The sequence below is a fragment of the Lepisma saccharinum genome, chromosome 23 (assembly GCF_977018435.1).
Source record: "Lepisma saccharinum chromosome 23, izLepSacc3.1, whole genome shotgun sequence".
In the NCBI taxonomy this organism is placed as follows: Eukaryota; Metazoa; Arthropoda; class Insecta; order Zygentoma; family Lepismatidae; genus Lepisma; species Lepisma saccharinum.
The window spans coordinates 16,637,305-16,653,404 of NC_139251.1; the positions used below are offsets into that span (position 1 = coordinate 16,637,305).

At 40.5% G+C, this 16,100-nt stretch overlaps 1 protein-coding gene across 2 annotated transcripts in view; it reads left to right on the top strand.

Moving 5' to 3' along the window:
* Window positions 1-16,100, top strand: part of LOC145977744 (discoidin domain-containing receptor 2-like) — a 522,813-nt gene that overhangs the window by 469,094 nt on the left and 37,619 nt on the right. The window lies entirely within an intron of this gene.

A 16,100-nucleotide genomic window follows, 5' to 3' on the forward strand; every position in this document is an offset into this window, starting at 1 on the left:
GTCAAAAGTTTAAAACTACATTTTCATTGTACGACACTTTCATAATGTTAAATAGTACAGTAAAACCTCCTTAATCCGAACTAATGGGGGGGATAAGTTGACCGGTTTAACGAAAGTCCGGATTAACTGAAACAACCTAAAATACAGCGGCGTGCATTCAGGATACGCAAGGTACGCTCTGCGTACCCACAACACAGTAAGAAAAAATGAACATTTTTTCGTCTTCCTCGAACATGAAAATTCAACAATTATCGCTCCGAAAGCAGTTCCACTGCAAGAAATTCCGATTTTCGCACGAACACGCTGCTGCCTTCCTGAAGGCAGTGCCGAATGATCCCGATTGGCTTCGGCACCCACCCGATCCGCGTTCCTGCCGATTTCCGCAGAAAGACGCTGTTTCTTCTGCTTGGTACCCTAGAAATTCGGAAGGTAACCCCATTGGCTCAGATCAGACCCGACCACGTGTTTGGGTCTGCCCGCGCCTACCCTCTCTCCCACTTGTTTCCCGGTTCTAAGCATCGAGGGTACCCAAGATTTTGACAGCGTATGCAGTGTTGACAGTAGTCAACATATTTTTTTCTGGAATGCTTAAACTCTGGTGCAACCTATCTTGACAGTGACGTAGTAACAGCATTGCAAACTTCCATCGTTGATACTTTCACTGTCTGCACTAAGAAAAAAGACAAACAAGGGAAAGAATTTCAATAGTTTGAAATGCAAGGGAAGGAAGTCCAACATGTCGCGATGCGAGGTTTCTTTTAGAATGGAATCATGTAAAATAAAGAGCAATTAAAACGAGCACGATGTATAAATACAAGAAAATGAACGGAATCGGATAATGAATACGAGATGGCAACGCGCCTTTGAACGGAAAGTTCGCAAGGCTTGAGCACAAAAATATAGTTCCTTAATGAAAACACGTTACAGCGTATACAGAGCATATAAATGTGTTAAAAATATTAGGTACTTAAAAACTTGTTGAAATGTAGAGTGTTCGGCACGATTATTTTGTTACAAGTCGAAGTTAAAATTATATATACTGCTCAGCAAAGAAGGAAAAAAACTCGGAAAATATGCGAACTAAAATCCACCCCCACTTGTTTCTGTCGCGGTGAATGGCAGCAAACGAGAATATGGGGGAAAAATCTTATCTTTCTCTGCTCTCAAATGGCACGCTGTTGCCACGATGCCTCACAGCGGTTCTCTGACAGATGAAATTCTGGCGGACCTGCCGCAAAACACGACGTTCAGGATGGCGCGGTCAGTGGTTGAAGAAGTATGGATAGCGTTCGTGACGATTCCCGATTTAAATAATTAATGACAATAAAATCTATTGTCATGGTTGTGATTCTTACTATGCAATAGTAAATATTACCATCTAAGAAACAGATTTTATCTTCAATTTAATTATTAATTATAATTATATCCTTAGAGACAGTGGCGGCGATTGGAGGTACCAGGTCAGAGGCGCTAACTTGTTTCGCCTTTACTTTTCGCAAGACCTTTTCCATTCTTCTTTGGGAAAGTTCTGAAATTCTTCTCTTGCAACTTCCAGTACTCTGCCCAAATTACGATCCACATTTTGTGATGCAATACGACCCTTTATGATACCCCAAACATACTCAATAGGGTTTAGATCGCAATGATAAGGTGGAAGACGAAGTACGGTGTGGCCGTTTTCTGCTGCAAGAGTGTCGACCCGATATTGCGGGGGATTTTTGTTGGTTTTGATTAGCTGATATAACTAATACTATATAATACTATATATATTATATACTATATAATATATAATACTATATAATCCTAAGTCATTGCAAATAATGTTGTGAAGAGTTTCACGACTACCCCGAAAATTAATTTCTTTCTTTAATTTCGAAAGCACTTTTTTTTTACTGTTGGCACTTCATGTTCAACCGTATAAAAATTACCAATAGTTCTTCTAATCAAACACTTGTCAAAGTCGTCTACAACAATTCTATTCTTTTCGGCAGACCTGTTGTCGTAAATTTCCCCCCGGAATTTCCTTCCTTTCTAATTTTCTTAATGAAAGTGTCCGACATTTGAACTGCAGCCGCCGCACGCTTTGTAGTTTGATTGACCGGAAAAGTGTAACATCCTTCTCTCGCTTCGTTGTCAAGAAATTTAACAACATTCGAAATCACCTCTCGGCTCTCACTATGTACGGTTTTGCCCTTCATTTCGGTACAAACAACAGACGCACTCGAACTCAATTGACCTTTCGTCCATGTAAGTTTGGCAACATTGACAGGGTGTCAGAAGTCGAGCAGTCCTTGCTACCCCCCACCTCCCACCCGACCCAAACCTCGATCAGCTGTACACAAAAACGTTCCGTTCCTCCTGTGTGCTTTCTCTGCGGACTCTGAGACACAACTGTGACAGCGAGAATCTTTCATGCTCTGCGCGGAGTGATACAATGGTTTCGCATCAACCTGTAGTGCGGTCCCAGCTGACGTCACTGTCAAGATAGCTTGCACTTTAGTATAGCTTACTAGCATTTAGCAGCCACGCGTAGATAGATTACTGTTGGGTTGCAATAAAAATACATTATAAAAAGTGATACAGGAATCAGACAGGAGGGCAAGAATATATAGTGGTGGAAGATCATATTTAATATACGCGTAAACTATCACATATAAAATATTTATGTAAGGTTAAAGCTACACTAGCAAGTTGTTTTTTTTTTTCGTATAGGGAGGTGAGGACCAGAATGGACTGTCACTGTGTCGAGGGGAAAATATGTGAACAATTTCGCACAATTCTCAGAGTATGAGAGTATCTGTTTATCTCCTTTTGGGATCAACATTTCCTTTGAGTTCCATAGCATGGGTGTTGATTGTTGACCCAACGATATGAATGAATGATAAAATAAAAACATAATGCTTACAATGGGATTAGAATGAGCCCCCCCCCCCCTCCCGCCAGACATTGCAAAGTGATGTACGGTAGTTTAGCTTTTGAAGTGTTCTGGGATGTATGCTGACGTATTTTCTACTTGTCCTTAATTATCTCCCTTCTACAAAATACTTTGTCGACTGGCAACTCCGATTCATTCGTCCACAAGAACGCGTGGTTTTCGGGCATAGCGGGACCGAACACAACGTGCCGTGGGAGGTTCACTTTTGCTTTCTTCTGTCGTGTGAAATTTGCAGCGAGTGTTTCGTTCATATTTACATTACAGGATCTCTATTGTTTGTCGGTGCTGTGAAGTGATAAAATAGGGGGACCGGGAGTTATTGATAACATTCTGGAGAAGGGATTTCGGAATTTACGAAAAAAGTGTAAACAATCCGAAATGGAAGGTCTGTTCCTGATTTGGAAGAATTGTTTCAGGCAGGAGTTGTGAAGGATGGTAAGCAGTATATTAGGCATTTTGATTTTTGAGAAGAAGAAAAAATATCTCTACAGAGTGATTGACTGAGTAGAAAAACAGTGGAACTTTATTGTTGGCCTTATTCGTTGGTTTCCTCTGCGAAAGATGTTGTGAAATAGTAGAGGATACTGAGATTTATCAAATTTATTACATGAAATTTGAAAGGACGGAAAATGATTGAGCCATTTCCTTCCCGTTCAATGTTCATCGCACTACATGAAGGAAATAATCGAAGTTGAATTGTTGGACTCTACGTAGCTACTATCAGAATATGTTTGCGAATATAAAATATCATACATCTATTTTACCTCGTTACATTTGGATCAGTGGCGTCTCTTGACCCTGAACTTCAGGCGTTGGCAAAGAAGGAATGTTAACCCCTCCCCCTCTCATTTCTGTGAACCAATATTACAAATTTTCTCCGTTCCTTTTTGGTGTAAATTTATAAATATTTAGAAAAACATTAAATTACATAAATTATTTTAAATGAAGTACTTCATTTAAAGTATTAATATATTTGAAGGGTAAGGAGAAAATTAATATGTTCAATACTTCGCCATACAATTAATTTTTAAAGTACGAGAGTTTGCAACCAGAGGGGTTGGTGGAACTCCTACCTATCACCCCTAAAAAAAAACACCTTGGACATAAGAATGACCCGTCCATTGAAAAATCGCTAAAATGCACATTCCCGGTTTTTCCCCTTACCCTTCATTTATCCTTCCAAAAAGTAAAATTTGAAAAATCAACTGCTCATTACTTAGTTACTTGAATTCCAGTCTATTCTTCTTTCTTTAGAGAGAAATGCGCTGATCATCGCCTCATAAAATTTGGATTTATCCCCTTCTCGCAGCTTAGAAAGTAATTCTTTCTGGATGGAGATAAGACTTAAATTCGTCATCCGGTTGAGTAGATCGGCAGAATGTGTGGATCCTCTTCAGTGATGAGAACGATCTCTTGACAGATGACGTCGTGGAAGGAATTGTTGCGATCAACACTGCTAATTTATATATTTATGTAAACTCACCCACTAGATTCGTGATCATTTACAATCTCATTTGGTGTTTTCTCTGATCCTTCAGTGGAAGCATACCAAACATAAAGTTCATTCTTCTGCAGTTTGGTTAAATTAAACACACTGCCATAAATTTCCTACAATTTATGTATACGAGATGGCGAGGAAAGTTTTCTCTTTTATTCAAGTTTTATTCAAGTTTTGTGGGATTTAGTAAATCAAAATATTGCAATTTTTCAAATGATGCGAATCTAATTGTTATCTGGTTGCTGATATTATCAATGATTTCAAAGTAAAGCTTCCGGCAGTGGTCTTTCTGTGATTCGTTGTTCAGTCGCCTCCTTTTCATTTCAACAATCTCTTCCTCTTCTACTGCACCAGTTATAGAATTCCATAGTGTTTCGAAATTCTCACTTTCCTTTTTCAGCTGTTGTTGAAATTCAGTTATTTTATTACTGCAATACAAAATATCAACATTTTTAGACTGCAATATACTGAATAATACGTCTGAAAAGGCAAGCAAGCTGGATAAAGCCTTTTTTTAAAATATATTTTCGAAGTCCTTCATGAAGCTAGAAAATCCTCTGGAGTCATTGCAGTCAAATGATCGAAGTCTCCACTTTCACTAACATGTTCAAAAAACATAAGCAGTGCTTCTCTGTTGTCATTGACTGTCCACACTAGCCTAGAGGTAAAATTTCATCTGGTAGGAGCTAATAACGGGAGCTTTCTGGACATGAAAGCAGAAAGTTCGTGTAACCTTTTTGGAGAATGAGGTTTAAGTGATTTAAGACCACAAAAGAACACCTTAAGCTCTTTGTTACATTCTAACGATTGTTGCAGCACCAAGTTCATTACATGAACATAACAATGCGTATAAAAAGCTTTCGGATAATTTTCCAAAAATTTACTTTAAAGGCCATTCAAATAATCACTCTTATTACAGAATACCCATCGTATGTCTGGGCAATTAATTTATCCCCACACTTAGATTTATCCATTATTTCAGTCACGTGACTAAAAAGAGCTCCTGCAGTTTTATCGGCGCTCATGTCATGAAATCCAAGAAATCTTTCAATGACTTTTTTTCTGTGAGGCCGAGAAAAAACGTAACACTGTTGACACCTGAGATTTTTTGCTAATGTCTGATGTTTCATCGACCATGATAGCCACAAAGTCTGTGTTTTGAATTTCATTGTAGATTTCATCTCTCAGAACATCCGAAACTGAATTTATTAAATCATTTTGAATGCCTGCCGAAGTACCGCGAAAAACTGTAGAATTTAATAAATGTTATTTTAATGAGGGATCAAACTCGGCACTTGCAATAAGGAATTCCATGTAATTGCCCTTATTTAGAGATGCTGCATTTTCCTCATGGCCTCGGAATGGCAGTTCTTGCTTTGCTAAATAGCAGACGGCGTTAATCAACCTCTTTAATATTTCCCTGTTCTTTTTACTTTTTCATTGTGTAGCTCTATTTCAGCTTTTCGTTGAGTATCCAAAAGAACGTCAATTCTAGTAGGGGTGGCAACAAAACTACTAAATTTAAAGAAACTTTATTATAAAGATGCAATTCATACTCGCTGTGTTTTCTCACTGCAGTATTGAGATGATTCAAATCCGCATACCCTTGATAATTCCCAACACCTTTTTTAGTCTAGAATAATAAACATGTCCAACAGTAAAATTTATTCACCACATCACACCCGCAAAGCCAGTCTGAAATTTCATAGAGCTCTTTTCGAAAATGTCTCTCAAAACCTTTTCCAGCACAACTTTTTCCTTTAACACATGTTGACATCGTGAGATTCGAACATGGTCGACTATTGTCAATCACTTGTTTCTTCTCTGAATACGAAAGCGAAGAAAATAAATTATTTAAATACTTTGCACAACACTTTCACTATTCTCCATCTTAAAATAATCACATCACTTCACACCACACGTTTAAAAAATAATGCACAACAATCACGAGCAAAACAACGTGGAACGCGGGGCGAATGAAAGCCAAATCGTTGGGAACAAATACAACGCCTTGAGAAGGTAACCATGCTGGTGGGTGGCAGGGTGCGCATGTGCGGTCATGCTATGTTTTGGCAGTGGTAAGACGTTGGATTTCCTCGCAACGCTCTGCCCGTCACGGACCGATCTGCCTGCCTGACAACCACTGCGCGCTGCGCCGCGTTCGAAAACTGCCGGGCGCTCGAAACTGACAATTAAAGAAAAACGCTCAAAATCGTAATTTATAGAAGTACAGATACTTTCTTCTTTATTTCATTTTCCTTTGGCCGTTGACACACGACTTACACACCCAGAGAAATCGCCACTGATTTGGATATTGATACAAGGATGAGAAATTTCCCATTATAAAATTGTAGAAAAAAGTTATTTTCTGAATAACATGATGGCCAGGGAGGGGGGGGTTTCTGGCCCCCATAATTCATTTCGGTTGGCGCATGTTGCGTACCCTAGTTTAAATGTCACCGCACGCCACTGCTAAAATAACAGTAGAAAGTGCATTAAAACTCCGTTTATAGCAACAAAACACGTTTATTATGGTGTATTTAAAGGGCATAGGCCTAAATACACTATAGAGTACAGTAAAATGTAAAGCAATACGACAATGCAGTACGATTGTTGACTTCTAGCCACATTTTAAACCTTTTTTTGGGGCCTTTTACCTGTCCGGATTAAGCGAAGTCCGGCTTATCAAGGTTTTACTGTATGTTCTTATTTCCTACGCCGTAAGAAAAGAATGTAAACAAATACTATAAGATGACTATTATCATTCTACTGTTCAAACATTACAATACAATTTTTACCAGGGGTACCGGGTTCAAATCCCCAGCCTGGACATGTGTGTTCTTTGTGGCTGTCCCTTCATCAATTTCATCATATCATCACTCATCCTCATCTTCACGAATAGCCAAAACTGGCAGAAAAGTGAAGTAAAATAAACCACATCAATGAAACAATTTTAGCAGTCATCTTTCTTCTGATGTTTTTGGTATATCCACTTTTTTGCACACATTACAGTGGGAACAGAACTGCTATGTCCCTCCTCCGGGTATTGAACCTGGGACCCCTTGATTAAAAGGCGATAACGTTACCACTGCGCCATCGGAGATGTCGAATCCTGTGCCCAACAATTTATTTCAGAACCAACGCGATTAACACAAATAGTGGAAAAACGACGCAAAATAACCATAACAAAACAAAAACATGAAGAACGATATTTTGCACGTGATTTCTCATGTATAAGAAGGTACAGTTGTACAGTCCCTACCAAAAGTTTAAGACCACCTTGTCATGTGCTTTTCAGACGAACAGAAAAAGTACATAGTATGCGAGTGCTTTTCATGAAATAAACACTTTAATACAAAATTGGAATTATTATGTAATGTTATTGAAAGGTACATCAAGATAAAAAAAAGTGTAAGGACATATTAATGCATTTATAACTAATAGATACAACTAAAGGTACAATTTGTAAAATCATTAAATCTGAACTTTCAAAATATACTTGAAAACAAACATTTCTCCTGAAATTAGATGAATAAAGTGTGAAATTTTAATAGTTGGTGGTCTTAAACTTTTGTTAGGGACTGTACTTTCACCCTCATATTCTTGGTAACTGATATTCAGAAAACCTAATTGCCATATTTTCCAGGAATAAACACGGTTTGATCTTGGGTCCCTTGTTTCAAGTGGAAGGCTCTGTGATTGGTCCACTCAAGGTCACTTCTCCCTTTCCTGGAAGATACCCTCCTGTTTCCCCACTTTTTTTTTGAAAGAGTTGTCGTTTGCAAGCTTGTGCAATGGTGTTCAAGGTGCCTGTCCGACAGCCAGTTCGTTCATTATACCCTGACATTTTTATGGCTTGACCGGGCTCTGTGCGATGTGCAAGGGTCCTTGTGCCTCACCGTGTTTTTACCCTTAGCCGCCACTTCATGGAAGATTCGAAGTGAAAGGCACTGTATAACGTTGAGGATTAAATACTTCATACATATTATATTAGATAAAAGATGCCGAGTTCGATTCTCTGTTGCAGATCATTTGTTGTTGCCCAGGATCGTGAGAACCCGTTAGAAGCTATTTGAAAAACGGACAAGATGAGATTCGTTGTATTTGTATTTTCTTATTTACCCTTTAACTACTATGGCCCATCCCTCAGACCGCGTTAAATTTCTCTTTCACTTTATTTCTCGCAGCCCTCCAACTATACCCTGCACCAGCTAACTGTAGACCAGGCGAACGAGAACAAGTCTCTGCCAAGTAGTGACGCGTCGTGGCTTTACCAATGAACAGTGAGAGAATCGGGATTGCGTAATGGACGACTGGAATTACCCGCTTTCCCTGCTTCGATATGTCAGCGTTGCAAACTTTTGAAAACGATATGACCGTACGCACATGGCAAACGGACCAGGTCCGTTCGCTTGGTTTTAGAATTTCTTAGGGATGAAACAGCAAGTTCAGATTTAGCGTACGGACTAAGGTCTGGACATGCCATGAAATTTCCGTACATGTACGGTTAGCAACGCTGCGCTTTCAACACTTGATTTCCCTCCTCCTCTTCTGCCGCTATGCGCGGCCCTGCTCTACAGTTAGCTGGGTCAGGGTATAGAAGTGAACCCTTTTCCATACCCTTCATTTTGGGTGTGGCTACATGCTGTGAAAGTCACGAGGCCTTGTCTTTGTTTTTGTATTTTATTTTTTTCAATCTTATTTAATTTTATTTTCGGCAAGCGGTCTGTAGACGTACCTTGGTAAAGGTATTTTCTACTGTTATGGCGGCCGATCTAACGCTGGCAAGGGAAGCGGGGAAGCGACCAATCCAGCACGATAGCAAACGCAGCAGCCAGTAGAACGAGGTGCACGTAGTACTTCCTCCCGCCGCGTCGTAACTCTCGGCGCCACCGCTGTTGTCTGGTTGGTCTGCGTCTTAATCCCCCTTCTCACTTCCTTTGCCAGAACTAGGACCCGGGGTGTAAGGGGTGCTCCTTCCACGTAGTGCACCCAATAGTCAACCTCACTTCCACGTAGTAGTACACCCTGGACTGCAGACTAACGAGGCTCTGGCGACCGGCACTATGGTATAATGGTATACCAGTATAATTTTGTGTGTGTTGTTCTGTTTTTTGTCCTTGTGTGTGCTGAGTGCTCCTTTACAGACTCAGCTTTTAACGAAAGTCAGAAGATTTTAATATTTTATGATTTTAGTTCTGCAACGTTGGAGTTGTTATGTGTAACGATAAGGGGCTGGACCCCGTATAATGTGACGGGTGCAAAATAGCCTTAGTGCTGACGCACCCGAAATTTTAAATTCAAATCAAATCAAGAACTAGGACCGGCCGCCGTAAGAGTAGAAAAGACCTATAGTTAGTTACGTTTTTTTCGTTGGATTTCAAATGGCTCATAACTCATTTTCAATTTCAGCAAAATATTACATTTTACTTTGAACTACTTCTCCTCTGACAACATAAAAATGTAGAAAGTTTAATAATTTCGAATTTCAAAAAAATAAAAGAGCTCTTTTTGCACTTTTTAACGGATTTTCTTCCTCTTTGCATAAATTGCATTAATCAAACAATAATAAGTAATTGAAAACTGCTTTACAATATTCTTCTATAACCATGTCAAGTCACGTGAAATATGTCAGAAATAAAAAACTGCAAAAGTTCAAAATGAAATCAGCGGTCTGACAGACCCCTCCCTGGTAGTGACGTGATTATAAACAATTGAGTTTGAGTTCTAAGTCCATTTTAATGAGACTGGACCTAAAGTTTAAAGTGGGATCCGAACCACTATGTGCGTCCACCGCGTATCGAACCCGAAACCCCTTGGTTACAAGGCACTGACGTTACCACTATGCCATCGGGGGATGCAGTGTTACGTGATTTTCATAGTCGATGGTGTTTTTGGCTTATCGCGACGATGAGGATGAGAGACGTGATAAAGTGAAATTGATGGAAAGGAACATTAAAGGCCTCGAACACTCGAACCCGCGGACTTAAGTGCCGAGACCGGAAGTCAGCCAGTTAACGGGGTCGAACACCAAGCCTGTTGGACTTGATGCGCAGGACTTGGCCCTCAGTGAGCTGTTACGTCACAAAGTTCAGTGATGTTTTAAAATTTGATGCGTGTTTTATATAAATTAAAGGGTCCCGAAAGTTGGTATATACAAATTGCAAAACTTCCGTTGTGAACATAGCAGAAGGAGAAAGTTGCAAGGCTCAGTGAAAAATCTCACCATATTGCAACACTGCTTTCATCATCCAGCACGGGGTGCAAAATTGATAGAGAGAGCGGAATCCCTCTTTTTTTGTAATGTTGCTCAAATAGGTTGATCTGGCCATAAGAAAGAGTAATTAGCGGCTATATTTTTCGGTGTTGACGCTTTATGACGTCATCAAAGCTGTCGTCCGGGCGAACTTTGTAAAAGCTGATGGAACCGTTGCTTGGTGATACACTCGTGTTATGACGTCGTTCTACGCCACATAATGTGCAGCGCGACGTCACGCCGGGACCTGAGAGGGGAAAAAAGCAGAGAATAATGATCATGCGTAACTGAACCGCATGACACGCGTATATACGCATAACGAGCGCATGCAGTCCCGCTCGCACGCCCGGACATGTCAAATTCTCTCTCCAAAAATCCTATTACTGCGACTTATATCTCAAGCGGGTGTAAAATGTGCCGGCAATATGGGTCGCTATAGGCAAACTATTATTTGATAAGTTATTGAAACGTTAGTGAAAATTGTGGCCCAATAAGGGATCTGAATCTGACACTTTGACAATGCTCTCTAGAGCTACACGGACAGCCTCTGTCCTCGCTGTAGGTTCAAAATATTGGCGCCATCCCAGAATTCACCAGGGTGCATTAGGGATCCGAGTTACATCCGAATTAATCCAAAACTGTCCCGAAGCCTGCGGGCTTCGAATCTCGGGTCCGATATCTGAACCTCTGTTCTCGGATCTGATATTATCAGAACCTTCTTTTCCGGATCCGATATTATCCGTATCTCTGTTCCAGGATACGATATTATCTGAACTTCAATTCTCGGATTTAATATTATCCAAACCTCTGTTCCAGGATCCAATATTATCTGAATCTTTGTTCCCGGATCCGATAGTATCCAAATCTTTGTTCCCGAATCCGATATTATCCAAACATCCGTTCCAGGATACGAAATTATCCTAACTTATTTTTCCGGATCCGACATTATCCGAACTTTCTTTTCCGGATCGAATATTACCTGAATCTCTGTTCCCGAATCCGATATTATCCGAACTTGTGATTCCGGATCAGATATTATTCGAACATCAGTTCCTGGTTCCGATATCCGAATTCCAGTTCCGAATCCTGGATTCGGTAATCTAATCCGAATCCAAAATTCTATATCCTGATGTTAATGTCAGAATTATCAGACTAGTTAAGCAGAAATTACGCTCAGAAATGGAACGATTGTTTGTTTAACAAATGAAGGCTATGTTTCGAATGAGAATGCATTTATCAGTGCCAGTAATAAAGTTTTAAAGTGTCTGTCGATTTGATTTTGGTTATTTAGCGTCGCTTTTCTTACACTTTTGGCTAATCGCGACGATGAGGATGAGTAATGAAGGGGCACTCGCAAAGAAACATCCATGCCCAGACCGAGTTTCGAACCCGTGACTCCTGGCGTCGTGCTAACCACTTCGCCACGGATATCTAGCGTGGTCTGGTTCTAATCTAGGCGGAGGTCTTGGCAGCATCCCGACCACACAGAGCATGGCAGCCATCGGCGTTTCGAACTAGCAGAAAACTGCATAAATTAACCACGTTGCCTCATCACCCGAAGGAGTCTGCTAAATGCCTATTTGTTTTTCCACCGATGATCAAAGCCCATGAACCGCGGGAGGCCGAAGCGCGTTTCGCGGCCCATCGACCAAAGTGGACATTCGGCCCTTCGTGTGTCATTAGCCGCCGCTGGAGATCCTCAAAGGGAAGATGAAACCAGCCATACGTCCGTTCACCAGGGGAGGAAGGGAGACCATGACGGACGGCAAATGAAGAAGGTGAAAAATGTTAACGCACGCGAACAACAGGTGTGTGTTGCAGAGGCAATAAATCAGGATGTTGAGGGCGTGCTTCTTAAGTGGCAAAATATTACCTGTGCTCGAATCATGCTACAAGTTCCAGCCATGGTTTCCTGGCTGCCCTTGACCAGTAGCGCCAACTGTGTTCCCAAAAGAAATAACTTCTATCGAAATTGTGCATTGGGACCGTCATTAATCACCGGTACCGTGAATTGGTCTTAGCCACCCTAATAGCTAACACTAACATTTTCAGTGTCATTGGATCGTGAACAGATGCAAGGAGAAAGTGGTGAAAAAAGAATTGGGTTTGAATTTCTGTCTATAAAAGGTACCAGACAGAAAGACACTCACTGTAGCAGCATGAGCGTCGTCAGAATTTTTGTGGGGGTCACGCCATTCATACAATTTGAGTCAAAATAATAATAATAATTATTATTATTATTCCTAATGTACAATATAACGATTATAAACTAATAAAAAACTATTTTTTTCAATTATTATTGTTACAACTACTAATTATCGACCAGAGCTGTCTATCATTATTATTTTTACATTTCTTACAGTAAACGTAGTGAAACTCGTGCATATTTTTTTATTCACTTTTAAGACACCTAGAAGAAAAAAGGCTTTGAAAGTTAAGGAGAAATTTGACCCATAAAGTTCGTCATGTGACTTATTTTTTGAATTTTGAAAACTGTGGAACAATTTCTTTAGATTAAATGGTGAAATATAAAATAACGTTCTGATCTGGTTCATGCGTTTTCCACTTAATTTTTTCGAGCTAATTTTTTACATTGGTTATTCTGTGAATACGAACTAACTGGATGTTATTTCTGTCATTAACGATAAAAATGATAAGCTTTTCAGCCATCCCTGTGTAAAGTAGAAGGTTGTTTAATGAAGTGAAGAGTTTTCAACTTTTCATCATGACTAAATTTAGTTTTGGTGTCCTTACAATGATAGAATTTGTGGAAAATAGGCAACACGTTATTATTTTGCTCATCATATTGCCCTTCCCCCCCCCCCCCACAACGTTTTGTCACTTATGTCCCCGCAGTATTCTAAAGCTTATCTACGAGAGAAAAGTGAACTGTCTTCCCCCCACCCCAGTTTGGGCACCTTGCCACCCTAGTTTTGGAACCCAATCGCCGCCACTGCATGGGGGAGATGAGATACATTATTCAATAACTGTAATGAGTGATTTGGCCGATCTCCGTGGCAGAGTGGTTATCACAGTGTGCTAGGACGTCAGGGGTCCTCTGCTGTAATCCCTGTCTGGGCATAGGCGCTCTTTGTTAGTGTCTATTCATCAATTTCATGATATCATAAATCATCCTCATCTTGGCGATTAGCCAAAGTAACCGAAATAAAATAAACCAAACAGGCACTACATCGGCAGGCCATATAAACGAATCCATCACGTGTGGAGGTAATTCGCGTGAGTAGGCACCACTGTCCGAGTCCAAAGAAGACTGCAAACCGAGAGGCTGAAGGTGTCCCAGCCTTTACATGCTTGCCGACGAGATGAATAGCCCTGCCGAATGAGTTTAACGTGCTGCCGAAACCAATCAAGGAAGTGGTGTTTGTAGAGGATCCGCGCTGAAACACGATAGGCCTCTTACACGCATAGACTGTTCCCTCTGGAGAAGCCAAGATGCGACGCAGCATCTCCGCCGGTTTCAATTCCACAGATGTTAAACCAATTGAGCAGTAGAAATGCTCTGGCAATCACGAGCAAAATAAGTAAGAGTTTGTTACGGATTTTGCGAGCCTCATCTGGCTGCACTACTAGTCTTTCCAAAAACGTTGGAAATCTAGGGAGCAAGGCCATGCATGGAGGCAGAGAAGGGGAGAAATCAAGTGGGCAGAGCGAAGCAGTACACGCTGCTGGGAAGACTGGTAACTGCAGTCCTTTCCCCCTCCACGCAATCCCGTTCCCTCTCACGTGCTCATTGGTGGAGCCGTCTAGCGACGCTACTTGCGCGGAGACTTGTTTTCTTTCGCTTGCTCCAGAGTTAGGCGAGACAGAGTATAGTTTTCATGATGCTTTACTTCAAAGAGGATATTGTCCGCTTTAAAGTGTAATAAAAAAAATCTCAAAACTGTTCCTACTTTAATATGGTGCTAGCTTAATGTGACATTAGTCTTTTTTGAGTCTCTGTCCTGATTTTTTAACATGAAACGGGACCTCACAATGTTCCTTTTTTCTTACAATAACTTATCGCCATAGAATTGCTGCAACAATACACCTTCTCTAGTACTACTATGGCATTGTTTCACATTTCGATGTCAACATTGTGCCATATTCCAATTTTCTTAAAATATTTCAGCTTCTTCTCTGTTAACCTGGAACTAATACCCCCCCTGAACGAGTGTTTTCGTACATGAATGGCTTGTGGACATGTGACAAGAAGGCTTTTTCAGCACAAACTTTGAAAGCCATGTTGATTAACAAGGTGAACTTTAATCACCCGTGTGTAAACTTTTACAAAATGTTATTTGAAAAGAAGGATGTACTGAAGAAGATTGATTGATCGACAAAATATCAAAAGATGGCTTCTAATTCTAAATAACTGCTTCATTGAGTTGCAGCGCATTTCGCCATATTATGTAAATTGTTTACACAGTATTTAAATTCCGTACCAGCTAACTGTAGACCAGGCGAACGAGAACAAGTCTCTGCGCAAGTAGTGACGTGAGACGGCTCCACCAATGAACAGTGAGAGAAACGGGATTGTGTAATGGGCGACGGGAGTTACCCGATTTCCTATTCAGCGTTGCAAACTTTTGAAAAGGATAATACCGAACGCACATGTCAAACGGATCATATTTTTGTCTCCAGGACCGTACGATTGGTTTAAGATTTTTTAGGGAAATATTAGGGATAAAACTGCAAGAGCAAATTTTGACAAGCCGTGCATTTAGCGTAGTAAGGTCTGGACCGTACGTCCGTACATGTACGGTCAGGACCGTAAGGTTGGCAACGCTGCGCTTTCACCACTCGATTTTGGTCCTCCTCCTCTGCCGATATGCGCGGCCCTGCTCTACAGTTAGCCGGGGCAGGGTATACTTATTTAATTAGTTTTCAAACATAAGTATTTGTGACGAAACATTTTATTTTCTTAAAATGTATACATTTTACCTGTGTTTGCTCCGTATTGTTGCTGGGAATTAAATCAAGTAGGTATGTAATGGAAAGGGTTGGTTTCGTCTGCATTAGGGGTGCAAAGGGTGCTCAATCCCTCTTCCACGAAGTACTCCCTGGATTGCTTTTGCAGTCTAACGAGGATCTGGCGTCTGACTCACAGCCAATATAATCCTCTGATGTTTTCGTGTTGTGCCCTGTTCATGTGTATTTGTAATCGTTTTTACATCTATTTCATCCTATCAACTTTCATCTTCGCCAACAGCCTAATGTGGCAGAACAGCGAAGTAAAAGTATGAAAAAACATAGAGGGATAAAGGAAAAGAGGAAAAAGAAGCAGAGAGAAACTGATACACAGTATTTATTTATTTGAACACAACAGGCGGATGCCCAATAGATGTAGAGAAGCAGAAAGAAGGAAGTACAGAAAAGAAAATTAAGAGAAAGAGAGACGTGAATAAAAAGAG